Here is a 20,991-nt window from a genome sequence, read left to right as displayed (position 1 = left end):
CAAAGGTTGACTGCACTTGAAGGGTCTTGTGTGTGTCAGACTGTTTGACCAGCCTGGAGGTGTGTGTTTGTCTTACATATATGTATGGCCCACCTCATTTTACTTGGAAGGCCACATTTTGGGGTCAGGATGTTGCATAGGATGAGTGATCAGGGAATGGTGTGCTACTCCCCGTGGCTGTGGACCAGGGTTCTGTGGGTGCAGACATGTCACCATCTTCCAGGGATAGGACTGCCTGCAATGGATGCATTCCCATGTTTAGACTCCTAGCCCTGCCTGTCAACTTTACAGAGTATCACAGAATGTCCACATTCATGACTCATATATCTTGTTGTTTACCCAAACGAGTGTGGTTTCCAAGGAAAAGTGTTTTGCAAATCACTCAGGGTTGAAGTCAGATATTACTGAAAGTTGACATTGCAGTTGCAGACTTCGTACCCATCAGACATTCCTTGCTACTACAATGATTCCATCAACTTTATAACATTATTATAGCTGTATTTCAAAGATGTCATTCTCTTTGGACCTTTTTCACCCCATTATTCATGGCTTTGTCCAGATTTCTGGCTCTCTGACACTGACAGGTTTTCTCCTAGCAGTTAGCGGCATGGCCTTTCATTGGATTTGATAGACTGTGTTATGTTGGTGTTATGGACCCCATGACACTCCCTAACAGGGCACTGTGGGTGAAGCATGGGCATTTGCCACAGTTCTGTAGGCCAGGTGTGACAGATGCACACCATTTGTAGCAAGGCAGTGCATTCTGATAATCATATGTTTCCAGGCTGCAGTGGACAACCCTGGGATGGCACCAGCAAGTTGACTGTGGGTGTTACTGACAATTGCTTTCTGTTTGTGTTGAGCCATCACTCTACTTGATGGTTGGATGCTGTTTAAGGGTAGGGACATGTTACTGCATTTCTATGGGACTATGCGGGAGGTGACACATCTGTACACAATATACATTTGCAGAGACTGTGCTGATATTTGCTTAACATTTTGGTCCCATTTATCGTAGTGGTATGCCCTATCTTTGAGACTACAGGCATAACAGTATCAACCACTGGTCAGATTGTTCTGGCATAAACATTCATAGTTTCAGACTTCTTACCTTTCAAAACCATACTGCCACTGCCAGACCTGCTGTGGTATCACTGTGTAAAAGTCTGTAGGTGGGGATTTCATGGATGTCACGATGTGGGGACCTTTGCCAGACATTTATGTATGGTTTTCTACTGCTTATCTGCTGGGTGAGGCTGGGGGTGGATATGGAACCCCCACTTTAAGATCCATGCATGTGACCTATGACCCCCACCCAGTTATTTGGCTCACCACATATACTGCAATGGTATTTGTCAACTAGAGTGGTACTGCATGGTGTGGGTAGGCCAGTACTGGGAATACACTTCCTGCTGTCCTACAGAGCTGTCATTTGTCTGCTGCTATCCCAGTAAGCCACCCCAGTCCCTTGCATGCTTGAATGAATACCATAGATATGCTATCAGAACATTCCACTCCATTCATTTATTTTGTTAAGGAGACTGACTTAGCTTGTGCCTGAGGCTGTTGTAAGGATGTTGCTTGTGGGCTGACTATGTCGGATGCATGCAGTACACTGCCTATACATGATAAGGTATAGGTGGTGTGATGTTTGGCATCCATTTTACTGTGTGTGTGACTCAGAGAGAGAGAGAGAGAGATCAGTCCCTTGGGTCCTACAGTGCCAGTGTATGTGCTATGCATTGCCTCTTTGCCAAGGCCAGGGCATGCCTCCATCTGCCTACAGGGGCAGGCTCAGGATGTTCCTCCTCAAGTCCCTCTGTGCCTGAGGAGACCTTGGCAATTGTGGGGGGCTGTGTGGCCTTTCCCCCATTTTGTTCCTGCTGCAGCTATTTCCACAGGATCATATTGTGTAGCATGGCACATACTATGAACATGTGTGCTCATGTGGTTGGCTCCAACAGATATGTCAAGGCAGCGGAACCATGACTTGAGCATCCCAAACGCACACTCTATAATGATCCTGGTTTGTGCATGCCCCTCATTATCGCATTCTTGTGTGGGTGTGTGTGTATTTCTGATGGGTGTCATCAGCCACAGCTCCAGTGCGTAGCCAGCATCCCCAACCAGATGGCCATATGGGATGTCTCCATTGGCAAACAACTGGTATAGCGGTGATGAATGCCAGATGTGGGAGTTGTGATAGCTTCCAGAGCTGCCAGCACACTCACATTCATGATAATGCCCTGGGCATATCACACAACCTGACAGTTGATGGAGAGGAACTGCTTGCAGTTTAGGTAGACCCTACCCTGGTCACCGGGTGGTGCTTTGATGTGGATGTGCATGCAGTTCATGGCTCCCAGTACCTCTGAGTATTCTGCTACATGGTGGAAGAGCCACATATTTCTGGTGCTCTCCCCATGGGTGCTGAGGCAGTAAATGTGCTCAGCAGCATGTGGTCGCATGGCATCCAGGAACTGGTGGACTATCCTGAAAGCAGATGCTTTTGAGACTTTGGTCTTTGGAAAGTACCTGTAGCTAGTATTCTTAAGGCTACACATACCTTGGTATCCACTGGGACGGGTTCCCCTCTGCTGGTTCTGGGTTTGAGGCAAGGCCAGCACAGCTCAACAAGTTGCTGAAGTATATCCCTTTCCACCCTGTAGCGCTGTACTATCTCTAGATCATGTAGCCCCTGGTAGGTTACCCTGGGTCTGAACACTCTTCTCCTTCTCCTCGGTCTGAGTTGGTTGTCAGCATTATCCTCCTCACCACTCTCAGTCTCTAGCACATACTGATAGATCAAAGCAACAGCAGCTCCTAACATGTTTTGTTAGTTTTGTCAGTTTAAAATTCCCCTGAATGTATACACCAGGGGTATATAGTGGTATATAGTTTGTGGGAAAATCCAGACAGAAAGGTGTTTGCATATTTTATAGTGGTGTGCTGGGCTGGGCTGGGCTGCTGCATGTGTAACTGGCTGATTCTGATACATTCCACCTGCAGCTATGCTAGTTCTCCTTGATTGCCTTCCTTCTGCACTTTCCCCTTCCCATTTCCTCCCTGTTTAAGCCTCGATGCACTCCGTGCATACCCTCTGCTCAAATGCAAACAGTTTTGCTATTCCTGTTTTTTTTTTGTTTTGTTTTAAGCCCGGTGCACACCTCATACACCTGTTTAGCTGAAGTAAACACTTTTAAGCAGAACTGGCCCTTCCCTAGATGTGAACACACTCTGTATTTCATGAAATAAAACAAAACAGCCTCAGACACACCCCCTTCCTTAGGTGTGCTTAGCTAAGGGTAAACATGGGTCACTGAGATCCAATGTGCTTACAGCAAGGATGACATACCCCCCCCCTTTTCATGTTAGCTCCTCCTCCTGTCTACACAGTGGTGTTAGAGCACCTACACAGTTAGGTGCAGACTGACAGATGAAATTTGTGATTCAGTATAAATCCCCTCATTTGCATACACCACTGTCTTACTCCATAGTTACCACACTTACACTGGGCCTTTCCCCTTAGCAACCACTATTTCCTGGTATTGTTTTCATTCTGCATGCCATTGACTATAATGGCAAAATGCAGATTATTGTAAAAATGGATTTTTCCCCCTTTTTTTATTTTCGGCACAATCCCATTTGCTTGCCGCTACCCTATGCTTAAATGGCCGAGATTGGCAAAAAAAAAAAGGTTTTATTTTAAAAAATTAAAACTATTTTTCATGCCAATGGTCATATATTTGGCCATTGGCATACCTAATAAATATGATACATGCTTTATTTCAAGCTGTCATGCCTTCATTTTCTAATTTTCAAAAATGTGTTCAGCTTGTAACTGAACACATTTCTGCTTCTTACACTATTCCTGCACAGACACCTGCCTGCTTGCTGAATCGCTAATTCATCTCATTTGCATGGTTTTCATCAGCAAATGAGGTAATTAGCATTAGGCAGTGGTGTCCGTGTAGGAATAGTGTAGGAGGGCTCGTGCATGTCCCAGGAGCCCTTTAATGAATCGCTCGGCGGCCATATTCCATGCAGCAGGTGCTGCACTATTCCTACACTCCATATAGGGTTTAATGAATCCTGGGGATACTTTTGTAGAGAGCATAACTATTATGTGTGTAACTAGTTTAGCATGACAGTGACAATTATGTAATAAAAATGCAGTTACATATCTCTTATGGACAAAACAGTTTGCTGTTAATTATCTACACTCCTCCCATAACACAAGTATAACTGTAAAACAAATGTATTGTGAGGTATGTATAATAACTCCAAACGCTATTACTAAAGGCATGCTAATGTATCCATTTCCAGTATATTGTCAGACATCAGTCTGGCATCACACCTGAAAATGCATAAGCCAGGACCTTTTAATGTCACATGCATACAGGTTTAATTGAGCTATAGCATCAGTCACTCTTTAAGCTGTATATCTGTAATGACAGTGGTTGACAAACACTTCTTTTGTGGTAATGAAGAAAAATCACCTATGTGGAAATATATGCATTCCCTTTTACATAGGTTTGAATCCCACATTGTACAAATTACTTTTAACAGTGTGTAAGTCCCCACAAAATATGTGCCAAGTCATCCCTTTGATCCCGCCAAAGTCATGGCTTAAAAGCCAAGTCATTTAGTATTTCAGTGTTGACCACTGGACAAAGTGTGACCAGGTATAGCAGCATACAAGCTACAAGTCAATGCCAAATCTCACATCATCATTGCTGTTTCATAAACTCCATTCCTCTTTATTTGGCATTGGCAATGTTTCTTTTCACTAACCATCATGCAAATGAGGCTGGCATGATTGTCTGTGTTTATGCACTGGTCTTAAAATTCCATATCACAAATTGGTGGGAAAACATTGCAACTGTGGTTGGAGGACCTTTGCAGTAATGGCAGGTGGAGTGTGAAGGATAAAAAATATTTGTTTCTTTCCTCCTGAAGTGCTTCAGCCATAAGCTGCTGCAGAGAGACTATACTGGGTCTCAATACAAGGCCATAGGCTGCAGCAGGGAGAATATACTGAATCTCTGCACAAGGCTGAGGGGTGCAAAAACCTAGCCAAACTGTCTCTCGTGTGACTGGCATACCACACACTGGGTAGCAAAATGTGCACCAGTAGAGTGACCTGAAGAGGCACAAGCAGGCACAACACGACCAGTGGTTGGATGAGTTTCGAAGTACTGACACCACCCCAGTAGTGTAAGTATACAGATCAAGCAACTTGATACTGAATGCTTTAGATAGCCAAGACTGCTATGCATAATGTTTTCATATGTCTTCTCTCATTCTCTATTTTACAGCTGCCCAGGAAATCTCGGCAAACAGGGAGGCACATGCTGAGAATCTGGAGTGACTCAGCGAAGCAATGGGTATGCCCACAGCACAACTGACCCTAATTGCACTAAATAGATTGTGATTTGATAGAACAGTATCAAGTTCAGCATGCATATCTTAATAGCAGCAGAAAGCAAGCATGCTTTCTTCTGTAGCTCTTGATAACTGTATTAGGCAAGTGCATTTAGATTATAATAACCTATAGATTCACATTCAACAACTATTATTTTTACATCTGAAATGCAGCAATACTGGCTTTAATGTTATGGTGTTAATTTAATATGTAGTATTTTTAAAAACATATGTGGAATATGTACATATTCTGAGGATTACTTGTAACAATTCACAATTATTTTTGGGAATGTGAAAGCCCTATAGCTACTATAGTAAGAAAAATGTATTTATTATAGTATAGCATGAATGTAACATTTCATAGTTCTAATATTCTATTTTCTTTTTTGTCTCACCCTACCCCTTATCTCTCCTCTCTCTTTTTTTTTTCTGGGCTACCTGGAATCAGACCATTCTAATATTAAACCTTTCTGCCAACAAACCAAATGCATTTCAGCAAAGGGAGGTGGGACAACCTCTGTGGCTCGGCCTGCCAACTCTCCACCAGCTTCTGCACCAACACCCACCACCTCTGAGACACAACCTGGCAGTACTGCCTCCATATTCCCTGCACTGCCTGGCCCATCCACATCAGGCAACATTGCCTGCCTGCTGTTGCAGTGGTACTCTGTGGGAGTACTGGTGGAGGTGGTGATTATGTCACCCACCAGGAGCTGTTAGGGATGGTGTGGGATATAACAGAGAGTGGCCTTGGTGCCTGCATCAGCCACCTAAACAGGATGCTAATTAAAATAGACAAGAGACTCCCATGTTAAGTAGTCTTACAGGGAACTGAGGAAGGGAACAGTGATGAGTGATGACAGTTCTGTGGGTGAGGTCTAGATTCTCACTGTTCCCATGCACATGCCTCCAATGTTGCCTGCCTATCCCCAGTCATGGTGTCCCCCAACCTTTTGTGTCCATCCCCATTCCCATGTCTGTCTTGCATGCCCTGTTTATCTACACTTGCTTCCTCACCTACCCTCCCTACCTGACCCTCACATTCCTATGTCTCTTCCCAGCATTCCTCTTTTTTGAAATGTAAAAAAAAAAAAAAACTGTCCCATACATATCTCTCCACTTCACTTCTGTGTCTTCTCAACACACTTGATTTCAACATCATTGTGTTGTTGTTACACATCTGTGTTGTGGTGACAGTCCGAATTCATCACATTTTGTCTACATGTGCACATCACTGTGTTTAAGAAGGGGAGATCTACGGTTCTTTCCTAATTCCCGACAGCAAATTAATTTATTCCTTCCCACTTGTTCTCCCCCCCCTGCTTGCCCCACCATTTCATCACTTTCCTATAAACCCCATTTTCACATGTTTAATCTGGTCAAAAAATAGAATCACACACAAAACAAATGGCCAGAAAAAGCCCATGAAAAAGTCGTCATTTTTTGTCCTCTGCATCTGCATTGAGTTTGGCATTGCTCACCAATGCTGAGTGCTGGTGAATGGCTGCTTTTGCCATTGGCTGCACTAGTCCAGTTATGTTTGTGTAAATGTGCTTAAACAGGTCTAATTCACTTGACCTAAAACTCATTTGACTGACTCCCATTTCACTGACAGCTAACAATGCTAAATTTCAACATGCTAAATCTTAAACCATAGACAAGCACACTTAGAACATCAATAACTAACCCTTTACAGAACGTAACAAGTACTTACTAACCCTCTTAACAGAAACGGGACAATATACAACCAAACTAGATGGGGTGGCTATGCCCCCCACCCCTCAATTATATATACTAACTGCAGGATTGCACTACAATGGGGAAAAGGGCATATACCTTTAACTTGCATTACAGTACTCTACACTCTGCCACTACTGCTGGGAACATACAAAACATTTGCCAAATTACTTTAGATACTTCCCATAAAAATTTAAATAGAAAAACCCACATTTATAAACACTACAACACTACTTTCTACAAGACTATCATAATTCTAACAGTCAGCACTATAAGTTACAGTAATTCTTTCTATCACAAGCAAGTCACAGGTGAAGGAAAACCCAAAACAAGTCTATGTCTTAAATGTTGGTGAAATGGGAGTTAGTCAAATGAGTTTTAGGTCAAATAAAATTTAGGTCAATTAGGTGTCAGTCAAATGGGTTTTAGGTTAACTGAAGTAGACCCACTTAAACATGCTACACAATAGGAATACAGAGTGAAGGCAGAGTACAGGCACTACCTTGAAAAAGTTACTGTGACAGTTCTATGCACTGCTGTATGTAACAAAGTTTAACTTTTTATGTGAAGTGTTGACACAAATCACTTGATTGAAGTTTTTTATTCTGCCAATAGCATCAAGGGTTTGATTCTGTATGCATCTTATAGCATTCTTAGTGTGATGTTATATGTGTATGATATCTGTAATAACCCACATCTTAACATTTGCCACAGTTAAGAGTTTTCATGGAGAAATATCGAATACTGGTCAAAAGAAAATATTTGAAGTGACATCCATCCCCACAATTATAAGATATTTATCCAGCCTTGTTCTGCTTGTCATAGGCCTGTTATGCCTCTCCTAACCATTCTTTACTCATATATGTCACTTCATGCAATGGTGCATGGCAGCTTAATAATGAGAAAAGACCAAAAACATGTTCATGACTGTTCCATTACAACAAACATTGTTATGTGTGTGTTATCTCTCTTTGTATTCACCCCTTCACTTCCACTCCTCTTTAAGTGTGTTGCCAGTAGGCTGCTGGATATACAGCTCATCTCATGGTTTCTGCATATTGACATGACTCTGCTAATGCATAATACAGATATGTTACCTTGATTCAATAGGTGATCAGTGCTTCTGCAGTGTGCAAGGTGTCAAAATCTTCTATAGCATTCCCTTCGTGTCATGTTCAGATGATGACGGATGCAATGTTCATCTAATATGACGTGGAAACTGTCCTTACTATGAAGAAGCATACAGCACATACTTTTCAGGATATCCAGCCCTGTAAAAAGTTAGCATATCTGCTGAGTCATACTAATCATTTTAAAACATGCACCATTCCTTGCCATTTGTTGTAAGCTGTACACACAATTAACTTCTGATTTGCAGTGAGGCCCTCAAAATAGCGACTAGTTGTAGAAGTGTATTGAGCTCATTACTCTTACGCCCTGCGCCAAAGAGAAAGTTAGGCAGCAGGTGTATTTTCTGCATGCATTACTGTCCAGGGTGCTGCTGATAGCTCATCACTGCTGAGCCTGTTTGCCTGAAGGAATGCATACTACATCACATTTATTACTATTTTCCTTAAGCAGAGAACTGTGTTTGTTTTTCAGTTAATGTCATGCAAACAGGGGAGTCAAGGCCAGCAATTATTAATGTAATAAAACTTTGGCTCCAACAATTCAAAGACAGACTACAGCATACACATCATAGCAGCTACCAGCAATTTCTCCCATAACATGTCTCGCAAGCTTGGCAAATGAAACATTTACAACAAAGAGATGTATTTTGCAGTTAACCCCAATCTGGTCAGTTACTGTATGTCCCTATTTGCTCACAGTTTGGCAATGAGCAGCAGTGGACAATGTTACTGCACAAGTCCAAGTTGAATTTCTGAAATTCAAATCACGCATGCACTAATACTTTGCCATCATCCGTGCAAATCAGCTTCTCTGTGATTCATTTTGTGAAGTGATGTATAACATGTCTAAGTCTGATTACTGGGCTGTAATCCTCCAATATATGTAAATGCATTCATAAACACAAGAGGACAGTGACATTTGTGCTTGGCTGAACAGATACTTCATGATATTTATGTGTGCCCTGCAGCAGTGCTCTTGCAAATGATATATCAGGATTTGGGCCTTTGTCAAACAGACTCCAGAGCTACAGAGCATAACTGCATTGTTAAATTTGATATGGGTTTATAGCAACTCTGGGTATTGCTCATCTATGATCATATATCATCTGTATTGGAAGACAAATAACTCCATAATTGCACTACTGATGTTTCCAGTGTGCATGTGTGTGTGTGTGTGTGTGTGTGTGTGTGTGTGTGTGTGTGTGTGTGTGTGTGTGTGTGTGTGTTTGTGTGTGTGTGTGTGTACATGTCATCTACACAACATACTGAGAAGCAGGTACATGTCTGTCTCACTTCTGCAATATGCATTCATGCATTCATGACATCTTCTTTCATCTGGACTGTCAGGAAGTATTTTTATGTACTTTTATAAAATGCACTCACACAACCATATCACAAGTCCTGGCTCTACAAACAAGTATCATAACAGTAAATGTTACCTGTGAGACTACAATGATGCCATCCTCAATAAAGTGCACTTTTACACAACTAAAATCAGACTACTGTAGTGGCTCAAGTGTTCAGTACTATGTTCTATAGCTTGTGTAATAGATTGGTAGGGGTTCTAATCTCACAGCAGTCAACTTAAATGTGCATGTGTCTTCATTGAACTATCAGTCTGAAGGCAGTTTTACACCTGGATGTGGGTCCACAGCTGTGTCACGCACTCCTCCCAAGACCTTCTTATCAGCATACACTGCTGATGTCATCCTCTATAATGTGCACTCTAACAATGTTAAAGACATACTTGAGAGTTGGCACAAGAATTGAGTGCTGTGTTCTCCAGCTTGTATACCTGCATAAACAGGGTTGTTAATCTCATAGTAGTCAACTTGAATCTGTGAGTTTGAGGGTTCTTAATCTCACAGTAGTTAACTTAGGTCTTTGTGTGTGTGTTCATTTAACTATTAGTCTGGAGATAATTTTACAGCAGGACACTCCTCCAAACATCTTACTCTCAGCAGACACTGCTAATGTCTTCCTTTATAAAGTGCACTATTAAAAATATATCTGTGCAGTGGTGCTACCATCAAATACTGTGTTTTACAGCTTGTGTAATTAGATAGGTAGGGGTACTAATCTCACAGCAGTCAACTTGAGAGTGTGTGTTCATTCAACTATTAATCTGGTGACTGTTTTATACTGGGATGTGAGTCCAGATCTGTGCCACTCCTCCCACAATCTTTTTCTCAGCATATACTGATGATGTCATTCTCCATAAAGTGCACTCTGACACTGTTAAAGTCAGGCATCTGTGATGCTGCTAGTTTTACATTGTATGGAATCCAGCTTATACACCTACACAGGTGTGGTGGTTAAATCTAATCTCAGTCAACTGGTGTGTGTGGTTGATTGTATATTACAGTCATTGTATCATGTTTTGAATCTCATTTCATTTGATTCCCACTTAGGAGAACCATTTACATAAACCCACAAATCCAACATTCCCTTTTTCCATCTGCCTACCTAACACCCTTTCTGTAGAACACTGAGGACAGCATCTGAAAAATACATATACACATTGTGAAGCAGAGCCCCTCCATCACCCTCTGTAAGCCATCTCCAGAAAACTGGATGCGTGATTGTTAATTCTGTCAAGGGGGGGTGCACATGTCACACATGGACAGAAGCAGTCTGCAATAAAATCAAACACATACACACATGCGCACATACACCTAGTATCTTCCATCACATAGATATAGTGATTTGGGTTTAAATGGTATAATAATTGCTTGGAATTTATGTGCTCTTAGACATTAGCCTAGTAATGTCTTATGATCCTCTGAACATTGCACATGTCAATGTTATTGTCATCCATATGTGCTATGTTAAGATGTGAATGAACTATAGCTCTACCACTGTGTATTCCAATTTGTGATTTCAGCTACTATACTGATGGCCACTGCTACCATTTGGATATATGTTCCTTACATAGCTGTAGCAATATGCCTCTTAAGGACTTTGACATAGGATGATGCTGTGTATATTGTTGCCTTACTAAGGCATGTGTTCTTGTAGTGGACTATATCAACATTGTACACAGTTTTTATTCAGCTGTTACAGTGATATCATATGACATCTTGAGATTCACTTGCAACCTTGGTGAATTCATTGTATGCACTATTGTTTTGCTGTTAAGTTCCCACACTGTGGAAAGTATCACATATAATTCCCCTTCACAAAGGCGGACCCTCCACAGAACTAACCAATTACTGCCCAATAGCTATTCTCTCTCCACTCTCCAAAATACTAGAGAGATGCATACACTCTCAGGTCTCAGACTACCTCCTTACTAACAACCTCCTTTCCAATACTCAGCATGGTTTCCTACCAAACCATAGCACCACCACTGCCTTACTCTCCTTTACTAACACTATCCTTCAGCATAAAAACAATGGCTAGCTCTCCTCTGCTACTTTCTTAGACCTATCTAAAGCATTTGACATGGTCTCACACAAACAACTCATCTCTATCCTCAATAACCTATCCTTCTCACAATCAGTCACCAACTGGTTTCAGAGTTACCTGTCTGACTGCCAACAATCCATTGTATGGCAGAATGGCATATCTCCCCAACTACCTGTCTCCATAAGGGTTCCCCAAGGATCCATCCTTGGACCCCTACTCTTCTATGTTTTCACCAATACTCTAGCCTCTGCCATCAAACATGGCAAACTCATACAATATGCAGATGACTCAACCATCATCTGCTCAGCCCAGTCCCTACCCAAACTGTAGAATGACTGGTTTTACTTTAAGTGCTAATTACTTCAAGCATTAATTGGTTTGATTCGATTGGTTTGAATACTGTTTAAATATAGTTGAGTAGGAAGTGTTTGTTTGAAGGTCTGAAGAAGTGATATGTGTATCATGAAAGTGCTTACCTGTGTGAATAAATTTACCTTGGATTTTACCTACCTTTATTTATCCTTGGACTGCGTTTAAACTAGGACATTCTGTGCCTTGGTTGCTTCACCATTTCCTTGTGGATTTTTATGACTTTATTGTACCTTGGTGGAGTACTTATCCTAGCTGTTTCCTGTCTAGCATTTTCTTGGATGTTGTAAGTAATTGTTATGTAAATTGTTAATCGCTATGTAATCCAATGTAACTACTGTCTGTTTATTTTAACTGTGGAGCTTTTCTCCCCGGGCCTCTGCTGAAAATGGACCTACATCCAGTCGGACACTCCCGGTCAACAAATATAAATAAATAAATAAATAAATAAATAATTATACAGGTGTTCCTCAGCAGCATGTGTAACTGTCAGCATTTGTGTCATTAACTGCATCCGCCTCATTTGTAGTGAGTCCATATATGGGGTCAGGGCCCTCACCCACACATTTCCATTGATAAACATATAGGCATGTGATGTGCAACTGATGTAATGACATGAAGTAAGTAGAGTTGTACGATTGTGTTACTGTGAATGACTGTCCAAGATTGTTAGATGACATCTTTATCTTGTGGGATGGCACAGAGGATGAAATTCCTTCCTTCCTTACCTACCTGAATAGCACCACTCATGTATATGTATTTTTCAGATGATATCCTCAGTGTTCTACAGAAAGGATGTTAAGTGGGCAGATTCATTTCCCTGCTATAAAAGCCCCATTTGCAAGGTTTTTGCGCTTGTATACAGCTCAGCAAGCTCCTGCCTGGTGCCCTGCAGAGGTCTACAGCAGCAGAGAGACAAAATAGAGACTTTGGAGTGATTAAGTATCATTTTCTGCATTTTCTTACTACCTTTAGCTAATTCCGCCTAAAACACCAATTTGTTAGCATTTCTGTGATTTAAAAAGCTTGTTTCATCTACATATTGTACGTATTTTACTGTCTGCACTTTAACAAAGTCATTTTTGTATTTAAATTACCTGTTTAACTGTTGTAGGCTACACACTCAAGTGTGATAGCCATTTCTGTGCATTTAAAGTGTTTTTTTGATTGTATCTGCTTTTTTTCTGAAAAAAAATAAATAAATACATACTTGTTTTCCCGCCTTTCTAAGCTAGTACAGTCCAGTTTTCAGTGTTGAATTCAGGGCTGTGTTACAAGTTTCTGTGTTTGCCCATACCTTACTTGGATAGAAGGAATTTTCTCTGTTCACCTGTGAGAGAGGGTAGCTTTGAGAAGCCTATCTATCCCTGGATGAGTGGTTTCAGCCCAGAAATTAGTAGTTTATTGGCCATTTTGGGCTAATTTCTATCTCTTTCATTTCCTTGCTATAAAACCCACATTTGAGCAGTTTTGCATGCCAGGCAGTGCCGTTTAGATAGGAGTATAGTCTACTCTTCAATTTTTCCCTTGGAACTAGAAAAACTGTCAACTTAAGCACTCAAATCATTCACTTCTCAGCCCAGCACTTGCTGAAAACTCATAGCAAGCACTAATAAGCCTTAGCACTAGACCTCCCTATACTGTAGAGAAGGACAAGGCTCTCTATTCGGCCTTACCAGCCAATCAGTAAAACAGTTCACTGTACCTATCCAGGAATGTCCAAAGGGCAGTTTCAGGTGTACATTCTGGTCTAACTGGTGAATCTGGGCATTTTGAGGCAATGTTACAACTGCCTCATGTACACAGACAACCCTCTCCTCCTACCACCAAACACTAATGCATGCGAGAGATGCAATTATACAGCCAAACTGGAGGCTAAGCTCTCTCAACCCAAGACTGGACCAGGCTGTCAAGAGGAGAAGAGAATTACTTGCATCACACCACCAGTCTCACATAGACCTATGAAAACAGCACCAGCAAAAAAACACTCATAAATACATGAAAACATACTCGGAGGCTCTAAATAAAAATCTGCAAAAGCAACAGAGACCTCCAAAGCAGACATCCAAGCAACCTCCACCCCCCCCCAACACAAACCATGAAACACATACTTCACAAAACCAGTGTGCCACGCAATTACAGCCCTTAAGGCAAAATAACATACCCAATACACTAGTAATAGGTGACTCTATAGTCAGGCACACTGACGTCCCACTCACTAGGCTGAACAAGGAGAAGGTTACTGTTAGCTGCCTGTCGGGTGCCAGGATCTGCCACATAACACGAGAACTCAGGTCACTCCAGAATAAGTATAAATATGACTCTGTCATTGTTCATGTTGGTGTGAATGACCTGAGCCATACCTCCCTGGACTACATAAAAAGAGACATGGAGGAGCTCTCTGATCATATTGCCCAGGCTGGTATGACCCTGACCCTGAGTTGGGTCAATTCTAAACTCCTTGATCTGTCTCTCTTAAAACACTACAACTCTCTTTTTGCTCAGTTTTGCACACTGAGCAGCGTCAGGCAGTGCCGCCTAAACAGGTTTAAACTATTCCAGGCTCCACAAAGTCTGCTCTTCACTTTTTCCCCTTAGAACTGTTCAAACTCTCAAAATAATCACTCTATTCTCTTTCTAAAGCCCTGCACTTGCTCAGCTCTTATAAGGAAACACTAACTAACTAAAGCACTACACACTCCTTGACTTCTCATAAGTATTAGGCTCCCGATTGGTCCTTCCTGATCAAGTGAAAAATCAGTTCCCTTCCCTAATCTGATCAGTAAAAAAACAGTTCCCTATACTAATCTGGTATGTCCAAGGGTCAGTTTCAAAGTTACTCTCCAGTCCAGCTGGTGAATCTGGGAATTTTGAGGCAATGTTACAATTGCCTTATGTACACAGACAACCCTCTCCTCCTTCCAACAAACTCAAATACATGTGAGAGATGCAGTTACACAGCCAAACTGGAGGCAGAGCTTTCTCAACCCAAGACTGGCACAGTCAGTCAGGAGGAAAAGGTAACCACCCACACCACAAATCCAGTCTCACACAGACCTATTGCATCTGCATACCCAACACATAAACACACAAAAACATACTTGGAGGCTCTAAATAAAAATCTGCCTAAACAGCAAAGACCTCCTAAGCAGATATCCAAGCAACAGCCACCCCTCAACAATACCCACGAATCACATATCTCACAAAATCAGTGTGCCTCACAGTCACAGCCCTTAAGACCAAACAACACATCAAATACACTTGTTATAGGGGACTCTATTGTCCGGCACACTGACGTCCCGCTCACCAGATTGAACAAGGAGAAGGTCACTGTAAGTTGCCTGTCAGGTGCCAGGATCCGCCATATAACGCAAGCACTCAGGTCACTCCAAAGCAAGTACAAGTATGACTCTGTCATTGTCCATGCTGGTGTGAATGACCTGAGATGGACCTCCCTGGACTACATGAAAAGAGACATAGAGGAGCTCTCTGACCATGTAGCCCAGGCTGGTATGACCCTGACCTTGAGTAGCATCTTGCCCTCACCAAGAATGATGCCACAGTATAAAGACAAAATGATCAGTTTCAACAATTGGCTAAAGTATTGGTGTCATTCAAAGGGGATCCAGTGTCTGTCAGCCTGGGATGACATGCTCGACAAGCCACGTTGCTTCGCTAGGGACGGCTTGCACCTGTAACCCTTAGGCTTTCGTATACTGGCCAAGGCTCTTGCCACCCCCATAGTGCCTTTTTTAGGCAAGGCTCAAAGGACAAACCCACCTCCACAGACAACCCATGGATAAAAAAACTAAAGGTAATGCTACTCAATGCCAGAAGTCTAAACCTCAAGATGCACGCACTCAAGGCTCTCCTCAGTATGGAGAAAATTGATGTCTGTGCAGTAACAGAAACCTGGTTCAAGGCTCCTGAGAGCACCCCAGCACTACCAGGTTATAACTCATACCATGCGTTTTGGCCCCAAAACTCGGACTGAAGCACAAAAGGAGGGGGAGTATCTATATTCATCAAAGATACCTACACCTCCAGGTTAGTGGCACCGCACGAAGCATCGGAAACTATCCATGTGAAACTAACAGCGGGCAAAACTGCCTTTCAGTTTGTAGCCTGCTACAGAACACCCTCCCTATTACAGGAACCCCACTTGGCATTCCTGAGAACACTGGAAAATATGAAGGTCTCTCCAAACACTATGTTATTGGGTGACTTCAACTACCCAAGCATTGACTTGGAAAACTTCTCAAGCCCAAACACCCTCGCCCAACGGTTCCTTGAATTTATAAACTCTAATGCAATGGAACAACTGGTCACCACTCCCACAAGAGGGAACAACATATTGGACCTGGTCATCACCAACATGGGGACTCTATGTTCCACACCAGAGGTAAACCCCTCATTGGTAAGATCAGACCATAAACAAATTTGCCTGGACATCCATATCCCATCCCCACCCCCAGCCAAGGAAATCACTGTAAAGAATTTCTCAAAAGCCAACTTTGCACTTCTCAAGACTGAGGTGGAATCCTTCAAAGCCCCTGGGCCAGAGGATAATAGAGCCCAATCCGCAGAATCCTTTACAAATGCATTCTATGAGCACCTGCAGGAATGCATGGATCATGCTATGCCAAATAAAACCAAGACTCACTCCTCCAAAAACAGGAGGCTGGTCTGGTGGACCCCGGCCATAAATAAGCTATACAACAGAAGGAGGAAGCTACTACATGACAGAGCAAAATCCCAAAAAGGGAAGGCATCTCTGATCAGTATTAGCAAGAAACTTCGATCCCTCATAAAATCATCAAAGGCCAGCTTCAAAAGAAAAATTGCCCTAGACACTAAAGATAAACACAAGGCCTTCTTTAGTTATGTCAGGAACATGGGTGGAAACTCCCAGATATGCTCTAAATTGTTGCATAACGGTACAAAATATACCAAACCTACAGACATAGCCAACATCCTGGCAGACAGATTCAAAAACAAGGTGCCCACAAATTACCACATGGTGGTAATCCATTAAGTACGGAAGAAGTAATTAGAGATTTGGGGACCAACGTAGATAGTAATCTCTCCTTTGATAATCACGTTGCCAAAGTGGTTAGAAAGACCTTCTATATAGCCCACCTTATCATGAAAGGGTTCGCATCTAGATCAAGAGAGGTTATTGTGCCCCTCTACTCGTCACTCATCAGGCCCATAATTGAATACAATGCCCCTTTTGGGATGTACCTTACCCGACACCTGCAGCAACTGGAGAGACCCCAAAAGTACCTCGCCAAGAGGATCATGGGCTACAAACAGATGTCCTATGCAGCTCGACTAAAGAAACTCCAGCTCTACTCAGTTGCTTACCACATACTCAGAGGCGATCAATGCCTGACATAAAAAGCCATGTCAATCCCAGAATTAATGGACATGCTCCACCTCAAAAAATCCAAGTGCCTTAGAGCTACACGCTCCAGGGACCTAAACCTCAGCACAAAAAATAGGACATGCTGGAGGGACAGATTCATTTCCCAGAGGCTCCCCTCACTCTGGAATAGAATCCCAATTCATGTTAGACATAGCCCCTCGCTGACCCTCTTCAAGCGAAATCTGGACGCATAGACGGGAAATCGCAAATTTACCCCTGGGATCTCTTCTGTGTCCCTGCTAGACAGAGGCACAGTAAACTAATTTTAAAAGGGTACCTTCTGTGACCTACTTTACAGAGGCACAGTATGCTAATCTAATAGGGAGGCGGAAGCCAAATACACTCTGGCTAGGCTTATAAATGCCCTAGGGCAGATAGCCTAGTATCTACCTATGAACCTATGAACCTATGAGTAGCATTCTGCCCTTACCAAGAATGATACCATGGTATAAAGAAAAAAATATCAATTTCAACAATTGGCTAAGCTTCTGGTGTCATTCAAAGGGGATCCAGTGTCTGTCAACCTGGGATGACATGCTTGACAAGCCAGGCTGTTTCACTAGAGATGGCTTGCACCTGTTACCATTAGGCTTTTGAATACTGGCCAAGGCTCTTGCCACTCCCATACTGCCTTTTTTAGGCAAGGCTCAAAAGACAAACCCACCACCGTAAATAGCACAAGTAACAAAAAACTGAGGGTAATGCTACTCAATGCCAGAAGTCTAAACCTTAAAATGCACGCACTCGAGGCACTCCTCAGTATGGAGAAAATCGATATATGTGCAGTAACAGAAACCTGGTTTAAGGATCTAGAGAGCACCCCAGCACTACTGGGCTACAACTCATACCATACATTTTAGCCACAAAACCCGGACCGAAATACAAAAGGCAGGGGCGTATCCATATTCATCAAGGATACCCACAGCTCCAGGTTAGTGCCACAGCACGATCCTTCAGAGATCATCCACGTACAACTAACTACAGGCAGAACTGTAATCCAAATTGTAGCTTGCTACAGATCACCCACCATGTCCCAGGACCCCCATTCCGCATTTCTGCAAACACTGGGAAACATAAAGGTCCTACCAAACACCCTAATATTGGGTGATTTCAATTACCCAAACATTAACTGGGAGAACTACTCAAGTGCTAACTCCCTTGCCCAACATTTCCTAGAATTTATAAACTCTAATGCCTGTGATCAACTGGTCAACACCCCCACCAGAGGTGACAACATATTGGACTTGGTCATCACCAACATGGGTGACTGGTGTTCCACAGCAGAGGTCAACCCCTCGCTGGTTAGATCTAACCATAAACTAATCACTCTGGATATCCACATTCTGCCCCCATCCTGGGTCAAAGAAACCACTGTGAAAAACTTTTCAAAAGCAAACTTCACGTTACTTAAGACCGAGGTGGAAACTTTCAAAGTCCCCATGCTAAGGGATAACGCTGTCCAAGCTGCAAAATCCTTTACAAATGCACTCTACGGGCACCTACAAGAATGCATGGATCATACTATCCCAAGCAAAACCAAGACTCACTCCTCCAAGAAAAGGAAACCAGTCTGGTGGACCCCTGCCATAAACAAGCTATACAATAGCAGGAGGAAACTAGTACAGAAAGGAGTAAAATCTCAAGAAGGGAAGACATCCCTGATCAGTATCAGCAAGAAACTACGATCCCTCATAAAATCATCCAAGACTAGCTTCGAAAGAAAAATTGCCAAGGACTCCAAATATAACCACAAGGCATTCTTTAACTATGTCAAGAATCTAAGTGGCAGTTCTCAGATCTGCTCAGAGTTAGTGCAGAATGGCACAAAATACACTAAACCGAACGATATCACCAGCATCTTGGCAGACAGGTTCAGTGCAAACTTCACCCCCCTCTCTCCCCCAAAAGGCCCCATAACCATACCAGAATAATGTAGTGCCCCTGAAATCACAGGTTAAAACAGCCCTCTCCAAAGCCAAAAACACAGCATCAATGGGACCAGATGGTGTCCCAGGCTGCGTCCTACATGAGCGCAAAGATGAACTAACCCCTCACCTAAACACACTGTTCAAACTCAGCCTCTCCACAGGCTATGTGCCCATAGAGTGGCGCAAAGCAAAGGTTATTCCACTTCACAATGGTGGAGTCACAACAGACCCCGGGAAATATCACCCTATAAGCATGACTAGCTTGGTGTGCAAGGCTATGGAGCACATCATCATGGATCTCATTAACAGAGACATTGGGAACCTCCACCTACCCAGTTTGGCTTTGTTAATTGCAGATCATGCCTCCTAAACCTGGTGGACATTTTTGACAGAGTTACCAAGGCTATAGACGAGGGAAAGGTGGTCCACACAGCCTACCTAGACCTCGCAAAGGCCTTCAACACCATTCCCCATTCAGGTATTATAGACAAGCTCACCAGCCTGAACATAAACCCCTATGTCACGAGATGGGTCGCCAACTGGCTCACAGACAGTACCCACATGGTAAGAGTTGTGGGAACTAGGTCTGACTCTATACCAGTTACAAGTGGCATTTCCCAGGGCTCAGTTCTAGCACCTCTCCTGTTCGGCATATACTTCTCAGAGATACAGGCAAGCACAGGAGGACTATGGCTGACCAAGTTCACAGATGACTGCAAACTAGGGGCTATAATAGACTCTCCAGCTGATACAGACATCCTCCAAAAGGGTCTCACTGAGACAGATACCTGGTGTCAAAACCATGGCCTCAAGCTAAATGCCAAAAAGTGCATAGTCATCCCCTTTGGAAAAAACATAGTACCCACAAACTACCACATAGGTGGTAGCCTCCTAAATACAGAAGACGTAATAAGGGGTCTGAGGACCCAAGTAGACAGTAACCTCTCCTTTGACAATCAAATTGCCAAAGTGGTGAGAAAATACTTCTATGTGGACCACCTAACCACAAAAGGGTTTTCATCCAGATCAAAGGAAGCCATTGTGCCCCTCTACGTATCACCTATCAGACCTGTCATAGAGTACAACACCCCATTTGAGATGTACCTTACAAGACATTTGCAACAGCTGGAAAGACCACAGAAGTACCTCACCAAGAGGATGACTGGCCTCAAACAGATGCCCTATACAGCTTGACTGAAGGAACTCCAGCTATACTCGTTTGCATACAGCATACTGCCTACTCAGAGGTGATCTCTGCCTGACATACAAGGCCATGTCCAACCCAGAATTGATGAACATGCTACACCTATAGAAAACCATATCCCCTCGAGCCACATGCTCTAGGGATCTAAACCTCACCACAACAATAAATAGGATGTGATGGAGGGATAGATTCCTGTCCCAGAGACTTCCCATGCTCTGGAACAGGATTCCAATCTACATTAGGCAGAGCTCCTCGCTAACCCTCTTCAAGAGAAACTTTGACGAGTGGATGGGAAACAGAAAATATACACCGGGGATCACTTCAATGGCTCTGCTGGACAGAGGCACAGGGAACTAATCTAAG

The sequence above is a fragment of the Protopterus annectens genome, chromosome 13.part0 (genome assembly GCF_019279795.1).
Source record: "Protopterus annectens isolate FY-2018-M chromosome 13.part0, PAN1.0, whole genome shotgun sequence".
In the NCBI taxonomy this organism is placed as follows: Eukaryota; Metazoa; Chordata; order Ceratodontiformes; family Protopteridae; genus Protopterus; species Protopterus annectens.
Note: the sequence above shows the minus strand (reverse complement) of the source record.